General features: G+C 43.3%; 1 protein-coding gene across 1 annotated transcript in view; it reads right to left on the reverse strand.

Annotated features, from left to right (window-relative positions):
• NOX3 (NADPH oxidase 3) overlaps window positions 1-22,512 on the reverse strand; it is a 396,056-nt gene that overhangs the window by 210,152 nt on the left and 163,392 nt on the right. The gene's annotated exons all lie outside the window — the stretch shown is intronic.

The raw sequence follows: 22,512 nt of genomic DNA on the forward strand, positions 1-22,512 counted from the left end.
CATGCCCTGGCAAGAGTGAGTCAGTGTGTGTGTGTGTGTGTGTGTGTGTGTGTGTGTGTGTGTGTGTGGAGGGGGGGGGGAGCACAAAGAGATTGCACTTGTGCCCCCTCCTGTTAACCTGCGTCTGTCTGTAAATGAGTGGTGTAATGCTGTAGTGCAATTGATACTTAGGAAAAGATGTATCAAAAATGTAGGGAGATATTTATAAAATCCTGGAGAGAGATAAGGTGGAAAGAGCTAAAGTACCAACCAATCATCTTCTTACAGGCTGTGCAAGAAGAATGACAGAAGCTGATTGGTTGCTATAAGCAACTTATCCACTTTATCTCTCTCCAAGACATATGCCCCCACCACAGTGTGATGTTTCCATCTTAAACCCTGTGCAGAGAACACATGAAATGTGCTTACAAAAGCAGCTGTAAAATTAAGATATCCATTAAGATTTCAGCACTGAACAAAAAACTGACATAGGACACCAAGCTCACAGAAATGTAAAATGTTTAAAATTAGAGATGTGTACGATGTTTTAGTTTTGGTTTTGCCAAACCATTTCATGTTTTGGTTTTGGTATCTGGTTTTGGCAAAAATTTGCTAAAAACAGCTAAAATCATGGAATTTGGGCCCTTAATAAAATTATTTTCCAGTCATTTCCAGTCAATTTTGAGCACCTTACAACTCACAATATTGTTCACCAATATAGGCAAAGGCTGGCTGGCTAAACTAAGTGACAGAGCAACGGCACAAATACACGACAGTTACTTTAATAATATAGCACATCTAGGAAACATGGCACAGCAGAGGCAGACATAATGGCAGTATAATAAACTATTACTACCCCATAGAAAGAATGTTTTCCAAGGAAGAGGCCCCAAAGCAGCACAGGGAAATGGAGGTGGAGTATGTAGTTGCAGGCAGGTACAGCATTTTTAGTGATTGATTGAATGATTCAAATTGATGAATTTAGTTGATTAATTTAGAAAATAAATAAATAAATGTAAAAGAAAATCACAACTATCTGTTTTGAAGCAACTAAGAAGACAAAAAGGCTATAAAAGAATATAATTATAGTAGCCATGGATTCTTGGCAAGGGTTAAAAAAGAAACCAAGAATACTTGCACTGCAAAGCAGCAAACTCCAAATGAACCTATCTTACACTAACAAATATTAGGAGGCTGACATGCTGGCTATACTACCCTACCAACACCCCAGCCATCACACATCTTTCCTAATTGTGTAACATACCCCTCTAGTACATTTATGATGTGCACCAGAGAGTCTGAGTATGAGGGATAATCACATGTTTTTCTGCTTAAATCTAGTCCACAAGTGATGCAAGATTGCAAGATGGAATTGTAATTGGACCCTCCCACTCACTTGTGTGCTGTATATAATTTTAAACTTGCGCAGTTTAACAAACCAAGCACTTCAGCAACAGGGACTGACACTTTTATGGCTGAACTTTGTGTGGGCCATCACAATACAATTTTTAGGAAAGACTACTATCTGATCATTAATGAGGAGGTTGATGATGAGGGTATTGGCAGTGGAGATTGCATGTGCTGGTCTAAACTGCTGGTATCTGATACTAGACTGCAGGATTTTTTTTCAGATTCCTTCAAATATGTTGTCAGGAATTGGATAAAAACACTGTAATTCCACACAAAAGAAGTGTCTTGTTAGGCCTTATGCCCTAATATGACAATGGTCCTTTTTTATAACAGGCAAGAACAGTTGTTACTGGTGGCTGACTTACTTCTTTGACAAAAACAACATCCTCATTAGTCTCAGATACACAAATATCCCCCTCTTCCTGTTGCACTTCAACACTGGCCTTCTCAATTTCTATGTCAGCATCTTTACTTTTATTGCTCATCCCCACATTTGGGAGGATGCAGAAATGGTGGTAGGAGGCTTGTCAATGAGTACGGTGTCAGAAATGTCAGACTCACACATAGCTAACGTGGACACCCCTAGACTCTCCTTATTGCTCTGTGAACACATAGTTTGTTCTTCAGCCTGAGTCTACTTCTTTTTTTTTTACACTGCTTTGCCTATTTTAAAGGTGACACCTCTTTTTTTTTTGTAAATACTATTTATTGAAATTTTTTGTCAGTGTACAATAGACAATGAACAGTTGGATGGGGGAAGGGAAGACAGAAGGAAAAAAGGAGGAAGGGGAGAGGGGGGGGGGTACAGCACTGCAAACATATGATATCAAATATGCGACTTAGAATGGATACCAAATAACAGAGCAAAAAATATCAAAGTAATTGCATCAAAAACCGTATGTCAAAGGGGGGGGGGCATTTATAGTACGCCAACCATGGGGACCAGATATCAGTAAAGGCTAATGAGCTGCTTTCAACCACACTAGAGAGGAATTCCATATGGTAAGTATCCCAGACGGCAGCAACCACAGCCGCGATGGATGGAATTGTGTGCGACTTCCAATGGAAAGCTATTTTACATTTCAGTGCGGTCGTGATGTGCCAGATGAGTTTTTGTAAAGATTTTGGTGTCCCGGGGATGGGCCTAGGGAAAAGAAAGAAAGAAGGGGAAAAGGACATGTATACTCCAGTGATTCGCAGAATCAATCTCCGGATGGCCCTCCAGAGTGACGCTATCCTGGGACAATCCCAAAATACATGGAGCAGGGTACCCTCCAACCAGCATCCCCTCCAACACATATCCAAAGCGGAAGGGAATATTCTACTTAGTTGTGTCGGAACTAAGTACCATCAGACATATAGTTTAAATGAATTCTCTCTATGTCTAATAGAGGTCGCAGAAGAAACTAAGTTCGGTTTAATCTGTTCCCAGGTGTCTACGTCCATGTGGTCCTGCAAGTCAGTTTCCCAAGCTATCTCAAGTGGGGACAATGTGGGTAGGTTATGAGTAATCATTAGGCGATATATTGATGACAAAAGGCCCTTAGAGGGAGAGCGAAGGAAGCATAATGATTCCAAAGGGGATCTGGTCAAAGAGCTATGAGACTGGAGATAAGCTAAGTGAAAGCTACGTAATTGCAGGTACTGGAAGAAACATTGTGGGGGGAGTCCATATTGACTCTGCAGGTCTGAGAAAGGTGGAAAAGAAAGTGACAATGCTATATCATTAATAAACAGAAGATCATGAGCTAACCAATGCTGAAAGGCATGTGCATCCCTACCTCCGGCAAACAGTGGGTTATCCCATAGGGGTGAAAGAGCGGGAGGGGAGGACAATAGAGCAAAGATCTTAGTAAGCCTGTCCCATAGCGAGATGGTGAATGTTATGGATGGGAAATTAGTATATTCAGGGGGCCTGTGAGAGCGAGGGATCCATAGAAGGGTGGAGATGGAGCGCACATGAACAAGTTCGGATTCCAATTGGACCCATCTACAGGAGGATATGTGCGAGTGCCAGAGGACGGCCTGGAAAATATGGGCAGCATAATAATACAATTTAATATTGGGCACCCCAAGTCCACCCTCCCTGGTCCTATTATATAGAGTCTTGAGTCGAACACGAGGTCTTTTGCCTGACCATAAAAAGTGTGAGAATTTCTTCTGCAAATCTAAAAACACATGTGAGGGGATCCGCACCGGGAGTGCTTGAAAGAGGTACAGGAGGCGAGGCAAGGCATTCATTTTCAGGGCATTGGCTCGGCCAGACCATGAGATGAACTGACCAGACCATTTTAGGAGATCATTAGTGACACTATGAATCAGCCCAGGATAATTAGCCACATACAGTTGGGAATATTGTCTGATGAGATATATGCCTAAGTATTTTAAGCGGGATTTTTTCCAATCAAATTTGAAGTTACCGAATAAGGAAGCTTTTAACGGGGCTTGCAGATGAAAGTCCAATACCTCTGTCTTAGCAGCATTGATTTTAAAATTAGAAATAACACCAAACTCCTGTATAATTTTGAAAAGGTTTGGGAGAGAGATAAGCGGGTTCGAGAGGGTAAGTAAAATATCATCAGCATATAGAGAGATCTTAAACTGAGAAGAGCCTATTTTGATCCCCGAGATATCCGGGCAGTTGCGGATACCGGACGCCAGGGGTTCTATCATTAGGGCAAAAATTAAGGGTGACAAAGGGCAGCCCTGTCTCATGCCATTTGTAATCGATAATGGAGGGGACAGTAGGCCATTCACTAGAACACAAGCTGACGGGGAAGCGTAAAGAGATTTTACGCCAGTGAGAAAACGACCCGAAAGACCAAAGCGTCGAAGGGTGCAATCCATATATAGCCAAGATATGCGGTCGAACGCTTTTTCAGCGTCCAACCCCATCGCCAGGGAGGGGATTTTAGATGAGTCAGCAAAGTGCAGAGTATCAATCGCCCGTCTAATGTTATCAAAGGCCTGTCTGCCAGGGATAAAGCCGACCTGGTTCGGGTGAACCAGGGAGGAGATCATCCCCACAAGACGGTTTGCCAGTATTTTCGCAAATAGTTTCAGATCAGAATTTAACAACGATATTGGGCGATAGCTACCACATTCCATGAGGTCACGGCCAGACTTAGGTATGACAACTATTTTAGCTCTAGTAGTGGAGCCATCAAAGGGCGTGCCGGCTAAAATCGTATTGAACAATACTGTCAGGGCCGGGGTCAGAATTCTACTAAATTTTTTTATAATATAGAGCCGGTAGACCGTCTGGACCCGGAGCTGAGGCATTCCTCAATGATTTGATCGTAAGATCAATTTCTTCAGCAGTGATCTCTGCATTGAGCGAACTCATCTGTTGTTTGGAAAGAACCGGGAGGGTTCAAGAAGAAAGGAAGTTATCAATGCGCTCCTGCAGATCAATGGAATCGTCCGGAGCAGGCAGGTTATACAGGGATTGGTAATATTCCTTGAAACAGTGGGCTATTTTCTGAGGGTCATAAGTCAGCTTGTGATGTTGATCTCTTAGCGAGAGGATCCTGTTCCTCTGTTTACGAGCGCGTAAGCGGGAAGCTAAGAGGGAGTCAGCTTTGTCACCCTTAGAGTAGAACTTATGTTGTAACCATCGCATGGTCTTAGCGGCTTTGGCAGATAAGATTTGGTATAATTGGCCTTTGAGAGCCAGAAGTTTGCCATATAAGGAGCGTCGGATCGTTAGCTCTTTGATTTGGTGCTCAAGGTCCGCAACTGCCCGGCGATCCTGTAGTTTTTGGGCTTTAGCTAAGGAAATAAAATGACCCCGAATGGAGGCCTTATGTGCCTCCCAAACTATTGCAGGAGACATATCGTCCATGAAATTCAAGGAGAAGAATTCCTCCAGGACTCCATCAGTCTGAATAAGATATTCCTTTTTCAGAAGGAGAGTAGAGTTCAATCTCCAACGGAAAGTTGTGGAAGGTGAAGGAGTAGAATTAACGGTCAATGAAACCGCTAAATGATCTGACCACACCACTGGGGAGACCGAAGCCTTAATCAAGCCCTGTACCGTGGAAGAGTCCACTAAAAAAAGGTCAAGTCTAGAGTGAAGGTCATGGGGAATAGAGTAGTGAGTGTACGTACGTTCACTAGGGTACAATACCCTCCAAGCATCGTAATACCCCGAGGACGTTATGTAGTCAGCTAACCGTCTGGATTCCCTAACTGTCGAAGGACTAGGGACACGAGATTGAGTACGGTCCCATATTAAATCAGGCACGGCATTGAAATCTCCGCCAATTATCACCCGGCCCTTAATTAGTTTATCAAGTTGGGAGTGGAAATCGCTGTGAAAGGCACCCTGCTCCATATTAGGGGAATAAATCGAAGTGACAGTTGAAAAAGAGTTCCCCAGCTGTAAGACAACAATATTGAAGCGACCCTTGGGATCAGAAAAAGAGTTCTCAACAGCGTAATGAAGTGAAGCATGTAGCAAAATGGCAGCACCCTTACGTTTTTTCGGAGTTGTAGAGTAGAAGGCCTGAGGGTAAGCTCTCGAAGCCAAGGAGGGATGTACAGTTTTAAAATGTGTTTCTTGTAAAAGAATTATGTCCGCTTTCTGTTTTTTAAAAAATTGGACAGCCATGGTTCGCTTTTGGGGGGAGTTTAGTCCATTGACATTCGACCATAAAATATTAAGAGTCATGGAGGGTTCCAGTAAAAGGCCCGGCTCAAGGGAGATCTGACTATCCAGAGTGCAGTGCAAAGCTGAGTAGGGGGGTATGAGTAGGACAGGGGATGATAAGGGTAAAAAACGAGGGGAGCGGAGGCAGAGTGGCCAACCGAGTATCTAGAAAAGGTCGCAGTCCTAAGGACACGACATACAACACCGCCATAGAACCACATCCGCACAGGGGGGGGGGGTGTCAGGTGTTGTGGGAGTGAGGCCGAGAGGAGAACAGAGGTATGCCAACTGTCAGCAAACCAAAACAACAATAGGACGTGGGTCATTAACATGGGCATGGAGGGGGAAGGCCAGCAAGGCAAAGGGGGAAACCCCAAATACAAGATAGGGCATGAAAGAACTCAAACTAGAGAGGGACGAACAGTACCCTAGTGTGTCAGGATAAACTATTACAGTATAATAAACGAACATATAAGGACAAAGAGACATGTAGCAAGTAATAGAGATAGACATCTAACATTAACAAAGTCAATCGTAGTATCGCTGCACAGCGGCATAAGGCGACCCCGGAACACCCGTATGATAGTGTCACAAGGGCAGTGAAATAATGAGCCGGGCAGGCAGGCTGTGAAGTTGTAAAAGGAGAACCCCATGCCGCTGCGCAGAGAGAAGGGGCAAAAGGCACAAATACAATATAAACAAGAAAACAAACACCATCTCTACAACATTAAGCCGGAGAAATAAATTCTACAAGTCCTTGCAATAAAACCTGAAAGTCTTGAGAGTAAGTAGTGTAGTCATCAGGCGGTCGACCATTCAGCACGTGGGGGCGATCTCGACATAGGGCCTTCAGGAGAGTCTTAGGATTATGCAGGAGGAGAAGTCGAGAAGAGCCCCAGTCGCCTGAGAGCCGACAAGCCATCGTCAGGATTCTTCACAGAATGATTCCGACCGTTGAAGGAAAAATGGAGGGCAAACGGAAACCCCCATCTATATAGAATCTGGCGGTTGCGTAAGGCTTTGGTGACGGGTAACATCTCCCTCCGTTTTTTGAGAGTGGAAGGGGCCAGATCCTGAAAAATGAGGAGGTGTGATCCTTTATATGGGATAGCAGGGGCGCCACGGCAAGCATTGAGCACTTTCGTTTTAATGTGGAAGAAGTGCATGCGTAGGACAATGTCTCTCAGGGGTTGATCCGAGGGTGGCTTTGCACGGAGAACCCTATGCGCTCTGTCCAGCAGGAATTGGTCTTCCGAGAGGTCCGGGAGTAGTTGACGAAACAGGCCCAGGAGATACTCAGACAGCGCAGTTGCATCTATCGACTCTGGTACATTGCGTATTCGCAAATTGTTTCTGCGCGAACGATTCTCAAGGTCCTCGACTTGTTCGCGTATGAGGTCGACCTCCGACCGCAATTCCGAGACTTCCTGTGTGACAACCTCCTGATAATTGCAGATATCATCAGTCTTACGTTCTAAAGCGTCAGTACGAGAGCCCAGGGAGGATATCTCCGTTTTAAGTTCCTGGATGGCCGCACGTAGTTCAACTCTGAATGTGGTCGCAATCCTTTGTACTAGAGAATCATAGGGATCAGCGTCAACAGTGAGAGCAGAATCGGATCTGGACGGGGAGGACCCTGCATCCTGTAGAGTCCCAGGCGAAACCGGGTGCTGATTCACATTTTTGCCCCGTTTAGGGCCAAAGAAAGATGAGGAGTCTCCAGCGGGAGTTTTACGGTTTCTGTTAGACATGACCACAATAATTCAGAGCGGCAATGTATAGATATATAGAAAAAACTGTGAAGAAGATGGGGTTGAGCCCAGTGCCTTGCAAAGAAATAAAGGTGTTTCACATGGACATCACAGCAGAGCTACATAGGGAAAACTAGAGACCCGGCCAGCGGTGACTCCTATTCCCCGGGAGCACAGGGTTAAGCAAAGCCCAGTAATCCCACAATGTGTGGAGGTATTGAAATAGGACAGTCCACTGTATCCACAGGAGCAGAGGGTGTAAGGCCAATCACAAAACCAGCAGCCTTGTAAATGAACAGGGAGGTATATGTTCATGAGGGGCCAGGCAGTGTGTTCAGAATCCCCACTACAGGCTTCTGTATTCAGTAACAGGGTGCCTTCCCATAAATGGGGATTCAAGATGGCCACTGCATGCAGGGAGATCAGGGCAGCTCACCTCACAGCCAGCTCCGGGCCGCCGCAGCACGAGATTCCGGGTGCAGAGGACTCCCCTCTTCTGGTTGAGGCAGCCACAGGTGAGAAGCAGGGTCGGAGGGAGCCCCTCAGGCCGCGCCGCGTCCGTGCACGGAGCTGCGGGAGGGACGCGCCGGATGCCGCGAAAATTGAGTCCCCGGCTCCGGAGGAGAGACCAGGCCGTGACCAGCGGGAGCGTACGGGCTGTACTGCGTGTCAGGCACAGCGGCTCGCGGTGGGGTCCCGGGTGCAGGAAGGCACAATACAGGCGTAGGAGCCCCTGGGAGCCGGAGATTGAGCAGGGCAAGAGAGTATAAAGCGGGCCAGGCTGGGAGCTCACGGAGCACACGTCCACCTCAGTCTGCGTCCAGGCCACGCCCCCCAGGTGACACCTCTTATATACTCAGCTTATGGAGGTAATGCATCATCATCATATGAGGTTACAGAAGAAGATGCCTGACTGCATTTGGCCGTAGCTTCCACAATAGTCATTTTTCTACTGCAAGAAACAGCAGTAGCACTAGCTGGACCACCATTCTCAAATAAAAGGCCATTGACTGAGCCTTTCCTTGGCACTGCATGTGGTGTATTGCACATTGGCGATTTTACATTTTTTGGCAGTAAGCATTATCTTTATTATTTGAGGTGATGTTTTCTTTAACATTGTGAAATATTTAGATTTCAGGTGCCCTTTCTTAAAATTTGTGTCCCCTTGACCACCTTTAATTAATGTATTATGAGTGGCAGCAGCCGCAACAATAGTACTGGGATGCTACTCCTGCTCTTCTATTGGCTGGACAGTATGGTTTGTGTATAAAACTACAATAACAGATGTACAGTATACACAAATGGAAAATTTATGAAATCACAATGTGTGAAGAATGTGGAGTATTACAGTATTGTGGAAAAAACCCAACACCAAACATAGTTATTTGGGTAGTAGCCCAACATCACAGTATTATAATACCTTGAAAAAATAAGATCCAAATAATCCCAATATATGAATAATGAATATTATGGTATTTCAGGAAAATAACAAACACCAAACAAAATTATTTAGGGCAGTAATCCAGCATCAGTGTTTAAATACAGTAATGATAATACTGGATTATCCCAATGTTTGTGATCCAGTCCCAGAATAAATGGTATTAAAAGGCAGGAAATTGGTTGGCACCATCTAATAGTCACAATATAAGAATACAGGCAACTGCTACTGTAATATCAGACAAATGTCGAAGACTAGTCATATGTCCTGGGCTGACAATTACTCTAGAAAAGGATCAATTAGAAGGAAGCACAATTTTAAATCTCCGCACCACAACGTGTCTTGTGTCTTAAGTTAAGTGGACAATTGTGTTGCCATTCTCAGTTGGAGTATGTAAAAAATTATATATATATATATATATATATATAGCAATAATTCCACTAGGTGGAAGGTGCACTCTCGCTAAAATGAATGAAGTCCGTTCATAAAAAAGACTTTATTTGGAAAAGTCAAAAAGCCTTATATGTCGATGTTTCGGTTCGTATGACGAACCTTTCTCAAGACTAGTAACTCTTTAGATTAACATTGTTCATCAATTCTTAATCATGTGTCTATAAAATAAACAAAGTACAGACAAATTCACATATGCAGGGAACTAAGCCTCCCAGGCCAAATAACATCTGATCAACACTATATAGTGTGTATAACTCTATGAATTCACCATATCACCGTATTCCAGTGTGTGTGACCAAGCCAATTGATCAGATGTTATTTGGCCTGGGAGGCTTAGTTCCCTGCATATGTGAATTTGTCTGTACTTTATTTATTTTATAGACACATGATTAAGAATTGATGAACGATGTTAATCTAATGAGTTACTAGTCTTGAGAAAGGTTCGTCATACGGACCGAAACGTCGACATATAAGGCTTTTTGACTTTTCCAAATAAAGTCTTTTTTATGAACGGACTTCATTCATTTTAGCGAGAGTGCACCTTCCACCTAGTGGAATTATTGCTGTTTGAGTGGACCTAACCGGGTTCATTAGGAGCACCCGCAACGTTGGAATTAATGAGATGAGAGTGCAGGATCAACGTGGATATTGAGTCGGGTTCACAGAAAGTGGACCAGATTTCCTGACACCCATCGGAAAGAGTGAGACATTTTTTGCAGATGGAGGGACTTCTTTAGTCCATCAGACCATTAACACATATGGGACATTTGTTTATTGTTTATTATTTATATTTTTTATTTATTTTTTGATTTATTTATTTTGCGTTTCATTCATTTGTCTTTGCTTTATATATTTTTTTTTATTATTTCAGTGTTCTGTCTTTTTGGTAAACTATTTGCCTGCCCTGTGGTTAAAAAGGTATCTTGATATATAATCTTTGATTCTTTAGAGGATGACACAAACTGGAGTATACTTATTAGATGACGGATTATTATCCCAGGCAGAAGGGGGCACCGTCTCCTTCACCGAAGAGGAAGTTGAAAAACTCCTATTTGATAAATTGGATTTCGATGCCTTACCCTCAGATACCCCTATTGATGTCTTCTATAAAGTTTTGAAACAGCGACAGAGGGAGGTTGACCTGACCTTACACGGTCAGTTCCTCTCTGAGTATCACAGACGTAAGCAGTTACCTAGAGGATTTCGTATAGCCAACATTCCTACACTAGGAAGAAACAACCCCACATTTTGCAGTAGATGGTGTGGGGTTCTCAATAAATGTTCGCTCGACCTTATGGCCCTAGTCATAGAGGAGGTAGGTTTAGAACTCAAAAAGATCAGGATAGATATTGAGACCACGAACATTGCAGCACTCCCCACACTTCGGGACGATAAGTCCCAAAACTGGACAGACCGATTACAAACACAAGTTGAAAACTATAAAAAAGAACTAATTTCCTTTAAACGGAAAAAATTATTAACAGTGACCAACGATTATTCCAATCATACAGTATATCGTTGGCTTCTCGGTAACTCAGACGAGTACAGTAGATGTTATCCTCGGAGGCGTAGAACTCAGATATTTCCCAAGGAATTTGGGTCTTCGGTGTCTACCTCTGATGCCGAATACACTGAAGGGCCCTCTGATTCAGTTAATTTTTTAGAGCCCGGACCGGAGAATACAACCGGATCCGGCAAATATCTCAGAAGCGGCACCGACCGCACACGAGGAGGGGTGGCGGTCAAGCGAAGAGGCCGTCAGAAACGCAAGTAAACACTGTTTTCAACTTGTCCTGTAAACAATTAAATGAGGCTGAAATAAAACTTTTATCCAGAGGGTTAACCTTTGTTCCTGTATGTAAAGCTCAACCGTTTAACAAATTAGTTGATCAATACAAGTTTGGCAGGTCTATGAGGCTTCGTGAATACTTTTCTGATAAAACTACAGTCTGAGAAACTAGTAGATTTCGTGGAAAATCCCATTTTGACCCCCAATCTTCAAATCCAAGCATTAAAACGTTTTTGAGATTAGTTCAATCTGACATTGAGACAGACAAAACATCTAAGATGTATGATAATTTGACCCCCGCTGAACGTCAGGCTCTTAAAGCGCTTAGGGAGAACACCTCTATAGTTATCCGTCCAGCGGATAAAGGGGGAGCGGTCGTAGTCCAAGATTGGGTCGACTACGACCAAGAAATTCTACGCCAACTAGCGGACTCTAGCACGTATAGACCACTAGACTGTAATCCCATGACGAAAATAAAGAACAAAGTTGATTCAAGCATCAAATTTGGCTATGAACAGGGTTGGATTAGCGAGGATTTAAAGAATTTTCTGCAGGTTGATCATCCCAAATGTCCAATACTATATACGCTTCCAAAAATACATAAAACCTTGGTCCATCCACCTGGAAGGCCCATTATAGCAGCGGAGGGTTCTATATTGCAACCACTAGCTATTCTAGTGGATAGTATTTTACAACCATTAGTATCAAAAACTGGAAGTTACCTAAAGGACACTGGTGACTTTTTGACCCAGTTACATAAGATCCAGGTAGATGATGAGAATTTGATTTTGGCATCCTTAGATGTATGTTCATTATACACGGTAATTCCGCATCAAGCAGGACTTGACACTATTAAGAAAAATCTGTTGAAAGTTAAGAATCTTGAATTTCCAATTGATTTCATATTAGAACTCACTGAATTAGTATTGACTCAAAACCATTTCCTGTACAAAGATAAGTACTTTATGCAAATCGTAGGGACTGCAATGGGGTCGAATTTGGCCCCTGCATATGCCAATCTCCATATGGCTGACTATGAGAACACACATGTATTACCCATCTATGGTCATAAGATAATTTTTTACCGTAGATTCATAGACGACATCTTTTTACTTTGGCGAGGTACTGAATCTGAATTTAATTGTATGGTCAATGAATTAAATGCTTTAGATAGTCCGATCCGCTTGACACATACCTCCTCATCTACCGAAATTAATTTTCTTGATGTCACCGTCATTAGAACAGATGTAGGCTTCATCTCTACTGTTTTTCGTAAATCCACAGATCGTAATCTGCTGTTACAGGCAGACAGTTTTCATCCTCCGGCTTTAAAAGAAAGCCTTCCGATTTCACAGTATTTACGAATTATGCGTATAAATTCTGAACCAGATCGCAGAAATATACAATGTTCAGAGGTGACTTCTCGATTTTTGAGCCGAGGATATTCACCTAGAACATTGGCCAAATGCCTCAATAGAGCAACGAATATCTTTTTAGGTCAACAGAGTAAGTCTTATAAAAATGCAGACCGCAGGATTTTTCCAACGCAGTTTGATAATACAACCACTATTAAGAAATCACTAAGGAAACATTGGCCGATTGTAGCCTCGGATGTCAATCTTCCTTTTTCTAAAATGAAGACACCTATGGTAGCTTACCGTAGAGGCGCGAACCTCAGACAACTCTTGATGCGCCCAACTATGTTCCCAAAAAAAGAATTGACTCCATTCCAAGTAATGCAGTCAAAACCAGGCAGCTACTCGTGTGGTAGCTGCACCACATGCAGATCCATGTTGACTGGTCCGGTGTTTTATCATCCTCACTCGGGTAAGGTGATTAAGTTAAGATATCATTTACATTGTCGGTTAGACCATGTTATTTATATCCTCAAGTGCCCTTGTGGGCTTGTATATGTTGGGCTAACTACACGGCCATTTCGAGACCGGATGGCTAATCATCGATCCTCGATTCATACTGCATTAGCCACAGGCAAAACGGATAAACCGGTAGCACGGCACTTTCTAACAGCGAAACACCAAGTTGCCAGTTTAAAATGTAAACTGATTGATTGGATTCCACCATGTCCTACTGGTGGCGACCGGTCCCTGCTGTTGAAGAGACGCGAAAGCTATTGGATACATCGGTTGGACACGGTCGCACCCAGAGGACTTAATGAGTCTAATCCATTTAATGTTTTTTTGTAATAAAATTTTTTTCTTTCCCTTATATACATGTATATCCACCAATGAATTTTGAGACTAGTGATACCTGTAAAAAAAAATTTTTTGGGGGAATGAATTGTTTAGTTCTCCCAATCATACATTATATTAGGTGAGGATGTTATTTATATAATCAGATATATCCGCTTTCTGCAATTACTTGCATAGAGTTATTCTATATATTAATTCTGAGTTCAGACAGGTAATCTAAGATGATTGGGTATCAATGGTTCCTCTGTGGCTATATATGTATACAGTAATTTTTGTTTGTATTAGTCCATTAATGTGAAGTTTGTCTGTAAGGACTATCTCCCAGGCCGAAGCATCTGAATATAGCGGATTGCATATTATTTTCCTAGAGTATCCGAAATAGAGTCTAGTTTTAGGATACACGAATTCTGATATTCAACGTATTTTCTCCCTGTCACCTGTGCAACATGTTCCGAGCACTATATTAGGCGGAACCCATCCAGTGTTTAGCTTGTGAGCTATGTGATTCGCACCACTTATCGGGTGCATATTCTCGTCATTTCCGCTCCAGTGGAACGCATTTCCGGCAGGTGGAACGCACGAGGGCCGCGTCCAGCCGGAGGAGTGTTCTAAACACGGCGGCCGCAATAGATTGTGGCTCCAGGCGGCGGAGGCTGACGAGCTGTGAACAAATTGTGTTAGTGGGGCATTTGAGAGCCCTTTGTGGTACACGGGCTGTGATCCTGTAGTGGCAGGAAGCTCTTGCATGTTGCACACAATGTTTCCGGTTACTTCCGGTCTGGGACATTTAAATAGCAGACCCAGTACAGCCATCTGGTATGCAGCACAGGGACGCTCCGCTCCTCTCTCCACCTATGTAAGTGTTAAACTTTGCATACTGTTACCTAGTATTGAGCTTACATTTAAGTGATATACAGATGCAGTCTTTGTTTATTTATGCAGCACGCTTCACTTTTCGTGACCCTGTAGCTGTAGCATGGTAGCAGGATCTGTTTGATCAGGTATGTTTGTGATCTCTTTAAGCATGTACAAGCTAGTGATTTCCATAGTACCATCAATATAATCTATTGTTTATATTTGACTTATAGATGTATATCTAATATTATACACATCTATGACACTTATGGCTGTGTCCGGAATTGCTACCCCTTTTGTGATAGAAAGTTTTTTGATGACATTAATCTGATCTTAGGTGAGCTGTTTACATTATATGGTGAGAGTTGTTTGAGTGGTTATGTCACAGGTGATGGTGATATATACATATAAATTGGCTTGGTCACACACACTGGAATACGGTGATATGGTGAATTCATAGAGTTATACACACTATATAGTGTTGATCAGATGTTATTTGGCCTGGGAGGCTTAGTTCCCTGCATATGTGAATTTGTCTGTACTTTGTTTATTTTATAGACACATGATTAAGAATTGATGAACAATGTTAATCTAAAGAGTTACTAGTCTTGAGAAAGGTTCGTCATACGGACCGAAACGTCGACATATAAGGCTTTTTGACTTTTCCAAATAAAGTCTTTTTTATGAACGGACTTCATTCATTTTAGCGAGAGTGCACCTTCCACCTAGTGGAATTATTGCTGTTTGAGTGGACCTAACCGGGTTCATTAGGAGCACCCGCAACGTTGGAATTAATGAGATGAGAGTGCAGGATCAACGTGGATATATATATATATATATATATATATATATATGAACGAGGCGGCACTCGGAGACTCTCAAGCAGCATAACCATGTATTGGCGCAATCAACGGTTTGTCGACCATCTCCCCAGGATATATATATATATATATATATATACAGTGTATATACTGTATATATACAGTGTATTTATATATTTATGTATTGGCTTGCCATATATCCCTTAATGATTTACAGAGGTTCTGTGCCTGATAAAAACCAGGTGAAATGCAGGCTTGAATTTAACCAGCTATATTATCTATCTATCTATCTATCTATCTATCTATCTATCTATCTATCTATCTATCTATCTATCTATCTCTATATAAAATATCCCAAAGGCGGCACTCCAAATAAAGAAAACAATGGAGACAAGAAATTATCCGTTGATTTCTTTATTTGGAGTGCCAACTTTGGGATATTATGCTAAGGCTGCTTGTAGTTTATTTGGATGGAACCACTGAGTGCCGGCGTGTTTGGATAGCCCCTGCTATTTCAAATATTTTTGCTTTCTAAGTAAATGTAATAATAATAATAACAATAATAATATATAATTTGTTCAATCAAAAATTCACTCAAAATTAATGGCATAATGAAATGGCAGCAAGTCTGCTAATGCTCATGAGAAGCATATGGCAGCTAGGAATTACATAATGTCAAACTCCTCGGGGATGCTTAAATATAACCTATGCAATGGAAGTTAATTGGAAGCCTGTGCTAGGTTCTCCTTTAATTGAAAGAAAATACACTTAGAGAATATTACATGAATATTACATGTATATTGTGGTCAACAAAAAGGTTAAACTATATATATATATAAAAAAAAAATATCCTAAACGAAATGTGAAAAGGATCATCAATGGAGCCCAGAGGGAAAAGAAAATAATTACTTTACGCAATATCTTCTCTCTGCACACTATGAGCTGATTCTGAATGGGTCACAAATTGGTAACTTGGTCTCAAAGAAGCTGTAGGTAAAAGCCATTTCCTTACAAATGCTAGATGTGTGCAGGTCAGTGCCAGTTACTGTACTGTATATGATCAGCTTATGGGGGTAATTCAGACCTGATTGTAGATTTGCGTTAAACGCACATCAACAATCAAATTCTTTGGCATGTGGGGGGATGCCCAGCACAGGGCAAGTCCGCCCCACATGCTGGGTTCTGCCCCCCTCATAGACATATATGTCTCATGAGGACAACACCCCTTTATCAGGATACCACAATTTGTGGCATTGAATCAGGGAAGGTGGTGGTGGTGTGGTGGGGGCATAATGATACATAATGATACAATTCCCTTTGCCCACCACAGAGGTGACCATATCTACCCTCCAGTAACTCTCAAAGAAATGTAGTTGAATATGCTCTCCCATAATGTAGGACTTAATACCATAGTTGGCGACTTTCTGGCTGCACAGGGGCATGATGGTTCATAATGGGGCATCATTGTGCCATGTCTTGCTATATAGTGCTGGCATTACCACCATTGTGAAGCAGAGGACAGGCTACGATGACATGATTCAGCGCAAATAATGCTATCAGCAGTCCAGACCAACCATATCACTTGGAGACACTTTGGCACTCATCCAGGCATACATAAGAGCCACATGAGAATTGAGAGTCTCCCAGGACATCTGGGAGGGTAAGTAACAGTGACCAATACTCTGCTAAAGTGTGCAGCACCAGGCACAAACAGTACCACTAAGACATTTTTTTTACTTGCACCACTGGTGGGAGGTTGGGGGGTGGGGACATAATTTGTATAAATGACACTTCTGAGGGCATTATATATAACCAACACTACTACAGGGGCTATTATGTGTGTAACTGGTGCTACTACAGGGGCTATTATGTGTATAACTGGTTCTACCACAGGGGCTATTATATGTATAACCAGCGCTACCACAAGGGCAATTATGTGTATAACCGGCGCCACTACTGGGGACATTATGTGTATAAACAACACTACTATGTGCAGGGTAATGTGAATAAGATTGTGCTACTGTGTGGCGTAATTAGAAATGGGGGTACTATTGTGTGGCCATGCCTCTTCCTTGTGAGACCACACCCCTTTATGCCGCACGTTGTCCCTTTGTAAAATATGGGAGGGTGCAAATATATCATTTGCAGGGCGGCGCAGAACACCCTAGCACTGGCCCTGCTCTGGACAATCCTCTTCCTCCCGATCATGGCAACCCCATCCCCTCAACATGATGACTTTATGCATGTTGAGTTTAGTAAAACTGCAACTGGCTGTGAATGCATGCTGGGTGCCGCCCAGCACAGTGCAAGGTCGCACAGCACGCAAATACCCAGCAGCGTAGCGATCGCTAAGGAATTGCAATTGCATCACTGTTTTGGGGAAGCTCCTCTACCTACGCAGCCAGTATGAGAAGGCAGGCGCAGGGCAGCCATTTTCGTGTCGCACCGGCCGCATGTGATGCCATGCGGCCACCCTGAACCCGCCCTCATTTCTGACAACATGCCTGCACAACGCCAAGTGGAGGCCCCACAACGCTGCATCACCGACCTGCGAACGCCTCAGCCTGTCAATCAGGCAGAGGCATTCGCATCAATGCGATGCAATCGTATTGTCCGGGGCAGAATGGGTCCTGTGCATGTGCACTGGCCGCGGACACGGGAGAATGTGGTTGCATCACATCAGCGATGCAACCTGAATAAGGTCCTTAGGGGTACATTTACTAAGCAGTGATAAGAGTGGAGAAGTGAGCCAGTGGAGAAGTGCCCATGGCAACCAGTCAGCACTGAAGTAACATCTATGATTTGCATACTATAAAATTATACAGAGCTTCTGATTGGTTGATGGGGCAACTTCTCCACTGGCTCATTTCTCCGCTCTTATCACTGCTTAGTAAATGTCCCCCTTAATCCTTTATGCAACCTAACCCTACCTGCATTCCAGGGGCTTAGCCAGAGCTTTGTGGGCACCATAGCAGCATTTTAAAGGGGCCCCGTCCCAATGGTTCTAGAGACACACTTCTCTGCAGCAGTTGTTAATTTTATGCCCTATAATAGTGCCATACTTCATTTTCTGAACCATAGTAGAGCCTTATTTAATGTTATGCCCCAGAGTATGATTCTTTTATGAATCGCAGTAGTGCTTAAGTTCACCCTATGTCACATTTCAGAGCTGCCAGTACACATTATGCCACACAGTACCCCCAATACACATTATGATATATAGTGCTCCCCGTTCATATTGTGCCTCATTACAGTTCCCCGGTTCATATTATATAACATTAAAATGCCCTATAGTTCATTTTATACCACACTACAATGAGCAGGTCCAGGGGCATACCTAGATATATTGCAGGCCCCTAGGAAAAAGTTTGAAAGGATCCCTACGTACTCCCCAATGGCAAAAAATGTATATAACACATGTAACTTTGACAGGGAAGTGTTCTGGGCCCCATAGCAGCTGCACTGCCTGCACCTATGGTAGCTGCACCCCTGCATATAACACATGCAACTGTGACAGGGAAGGTGGACCCCTCTCAGCTCTGGGCCCCATAGCAGCTGCACTGCCTGCACCTATGGTATCTACACCCTTGCTGCATTGTTACCTTAACCCTCATATGTTCAGAATGTAGACATATATACTGTTGCAGGTTAATCATGGGCTATGGATAGTGGGTGAAAAGGGTGCCATTGCTTTAAGGCCCAGAGACTTAAAGGTCCCCTAAATCATCACCTACAGTTATCTACCAACTTGAGTTTGACAGCTATGAAATTGGGTCTAAGTCATTGCCATGGACTGAATAGAGGGACTTATTAGTGGTGATCTCTGTCTTTCTCAGTAAAGCTCCAGACTGATATGGTCTATCTCCCATACTCACACTCACAGACACAGCAGAGCTAATTAGCAAGCACAGCATTGTCGTAGTGTAGGCTTTTCCTTGTTAATAGCCGTTGTGAAGCTGAGGAAATGGAATTGAGCTTGGGACTTACCCAGAAAGATGCAGTTTGCCTAAAGTAACAAGATCTTCACTTAAAATAGAATTTCCTGCATTGGGAAGTTTCCACTCAAGTAGTAGCTGGTTGCTTAATATCTCCTGTGAGGCGTAATGTGAATTTGTCACTGTGTGTCATGCTGTAGGGCACTTCTATGGGGCATAAAATGGCCTAGAGCACATGATCTCAGACTTGATCCTCAGTACTCCACACAGTTCACGTTTTCCAGTTCACTTGTGGATTTTGAAAATGTGACAGTTGGTGATACACACAGTGCACCTGCCAGGTGACCTGGAAAACGTGAACTGTGTGGAGTCATGAGGGGGATGTAGTTATGTGACCGGCGGTCAGGAGACCGCTGGTCACATTACCTCCCACTACATCCCACCCACTCACAATTCCGACGGTCGGCATGCCGACCAACAGGGACTATTCCCACTCGTGGGTGTTGACGACACCCACAGAGTGTGAATAGAATCCATGACGAGCGCAGCAATCCCACAAGGGGTTTGCTGCACTCGCCTCCTGCTGGCATTCTGCTGCCGAGATGTTGGCGTCGGTCATTGTAACATAGTTAAATAGTTAATGAGGTTGAAAAAAGACAATTTGTCCATCAAGTTCAACCTGTATTATGACTCTTACACTATTCTGTATATACTATAGCTTAACTAAAGTGACCCAGTAGAGGGTATATTTTAAGTCAAACTAACAACCATTAATACAAGTTCTAAAGAACGCAATACACGCAATGAACACCCTCGTGAGGACCAAGGTTGAGAACCACTGACCTAGAGTACAACTATGGGGCATAAAATGAAGTAGGGCAACATTATGGGGCATAAAATAAACAGTCACAGTGGAGATAGTTGTCTCTTTAGAAGCACTGGGGAAGGGCCCCCGCAAAATGTTGGTATGGGGCCCACAAAGTTCTGGCAATGCTCCATAGATCGACATTAGGAAGATGTAAAGGCAGGAGTTGGCTTCTGCAAGTGTGACTAATAATAATAACAGACCCACTGAGGAGGGAATCATGTCACCTCCTCGGTGTTGTCAGGCAGCAGCGAAGAGACTGTGGTGTAACTCATCTCTCTTTGTCTCCCATATAGCTGCTGCAAAAGTAAGATTATTTTTGTAAGAACTTTATTGACAACTGGCCAAATGACAGAGCTCACTCACTTCCTGATTTTCCAATGAGGAGAAGCAGATACTGACTGCTACAGGTGACGATATCAGTACTGGTGAAGGCAACAGATGGTAAATGACCATCTCCTCTTGGTAACACATGTGACAACTAGCTCTGCCATCAGGGTCATCTCTACCATTGTGTTTAAAGGGTAAGTTCCCAAGGGTCCCAGGATTCTAAGAGGCCAATAACTCTGCTCCCACCTGTACAGCCACCACTGATAGCACCCCTCTGGACACCACAGCCACCGCCTATAGCGCAGATTCTCCAGACATCAAAGCTGCCTGCTGATAGCACTCAGCACCCCCCTTCCCCCCCGGACATCACAGCACCACCTAGCAAGCTTTAATGTCTGGTCCCTCCTCCAGGACTAGCCACCAATTAGCTCTCACAGACTTGCTTCCCCTCCTTCTCAACTTTATTCCTCCTGTCCATGGTGCGAAGCTCAAAACACCACAAGCAAGCAAGTGGGCTCCTCTCCTCCCTTATGCTGGTTACACACTAGACAAGTTGGTTTCGAACTTTGTGGGTGACTCAGAGTAAATGCATGGGTGCCCTGGATTGGTGGTCCAGGACCAATTCAAATTATTTATGGTCAATGTAATAGACAAAACCAGTGCTGGTGGCTTTTAATCATAAAATCTATGGACAAACAGAAGTGCATCCTGTCCCTCACCACATAACTGAACCAATGATTTTTTACTCAAGGGCGCCGTGACTCAAAAAAGTTTGGTAACCACTGCACTAGACGATAATGTGAATGATGTGACTGATCCTGACTGATCGAAATGACACATCATTCAAATTGCCCGGTATGTACACCCTATGTCATTGATGATGCACGCTCACACGCATGCAGGTCCGACGGGCAACATCGCCGCCCCCGACTCCCCCCAACCCCCTGCTGTCGCTTCATTGCTGCTGGAATTGGCAAATGTGTATGCACTAGCTAATGCTGGCACCCCTGCAGTATCCCGATTCCGCTGATATCGTTGGGTACACACATTGTCTCGTGTCAACCCAGCTTTATACAGTCCTGCAATGGCCTCCCCGGCCGTGTAGGCTTTGCCAGGCTGAAGGTACAGCCTGGACCGCTGCCTACAGGTGTTTGATGGCCTGGGAGCCTGCCTGAACCACTGCACATCCCGGGTGCCTGGCCGAAGAGATGATATGGCCTCCATTCATAGACCTTGAGGTCTATATATATATATATATATATATATATATAGTATATATAAATTATATACTGTATCTCGCATATCTGAAAAGCTCCCACCTACAAATTCTGCATTTTCCCTGGACATGACAGACGCCACCAATAGGGTAGGGACCCTGTGCATTGTTTTGCACAGGGGACTACACTGCTTTTAAGACGACCCTGGCTGTGACCAAGACGCAGAGCCAATGTTCTAGCCTGCTAATAGTGCTAGAGGGCTGAAGGCAGAGCAAATCCCTTTTACATATATAAAATTGCTATATACAGGGATTTTCTCTGCATTTTCATTTGGCCTCCTTGGGGGGAATGCAATAGGGTGTGAGAATGAGGAAGTGAGAGAATTTTTGAGCGTTCTCTTGTTTTTTTGAAGTGGTAATCATTTACATGGCAAATCAACCTGGTTTTGCCATGTAAATGATTGGCACTTTAAAAAAAAGGTGAACTCTCACAACATATATCACACCCTATTACATTCCCCCCTCCCCCATCTCTCTTTAGTACATGGATCCCATAGTCACTATGACCATTTATATGTTTCTTAGATATGGTCAATATCACCTGTACTTTGTAATAGTATGTGTGTGTACTACACAGACATTCTTACTGTACTGTGTTATATCTAATATGTAGATCCGATCACAGTATATTTCTGATGTCATACTGTCAATGTCATATATATATATATATATATATAAGAGATTAGCGGGTTCGGATGTAACGCCAGAATTAACGCCAGTTCGGTTTTATCCGGATTTGTCTTATTTGT

Source organism: Pseudophryne corroboree, chromosome 4 (genome assembly GCF_028390025.1).
Source record: "Pseudophryne corroboree isolate aPseCor3 chromosome 4, aPseCor3.hap2, whole genome shotgun sequence".
Classification (NCBI taxonomy): domain Eukaryota; kingdom Metazoa; phylum Chordata; class Amphibia; order Anura; family Myobatrachidae; genus Pseudophryne; species Pseudophryne corroboree.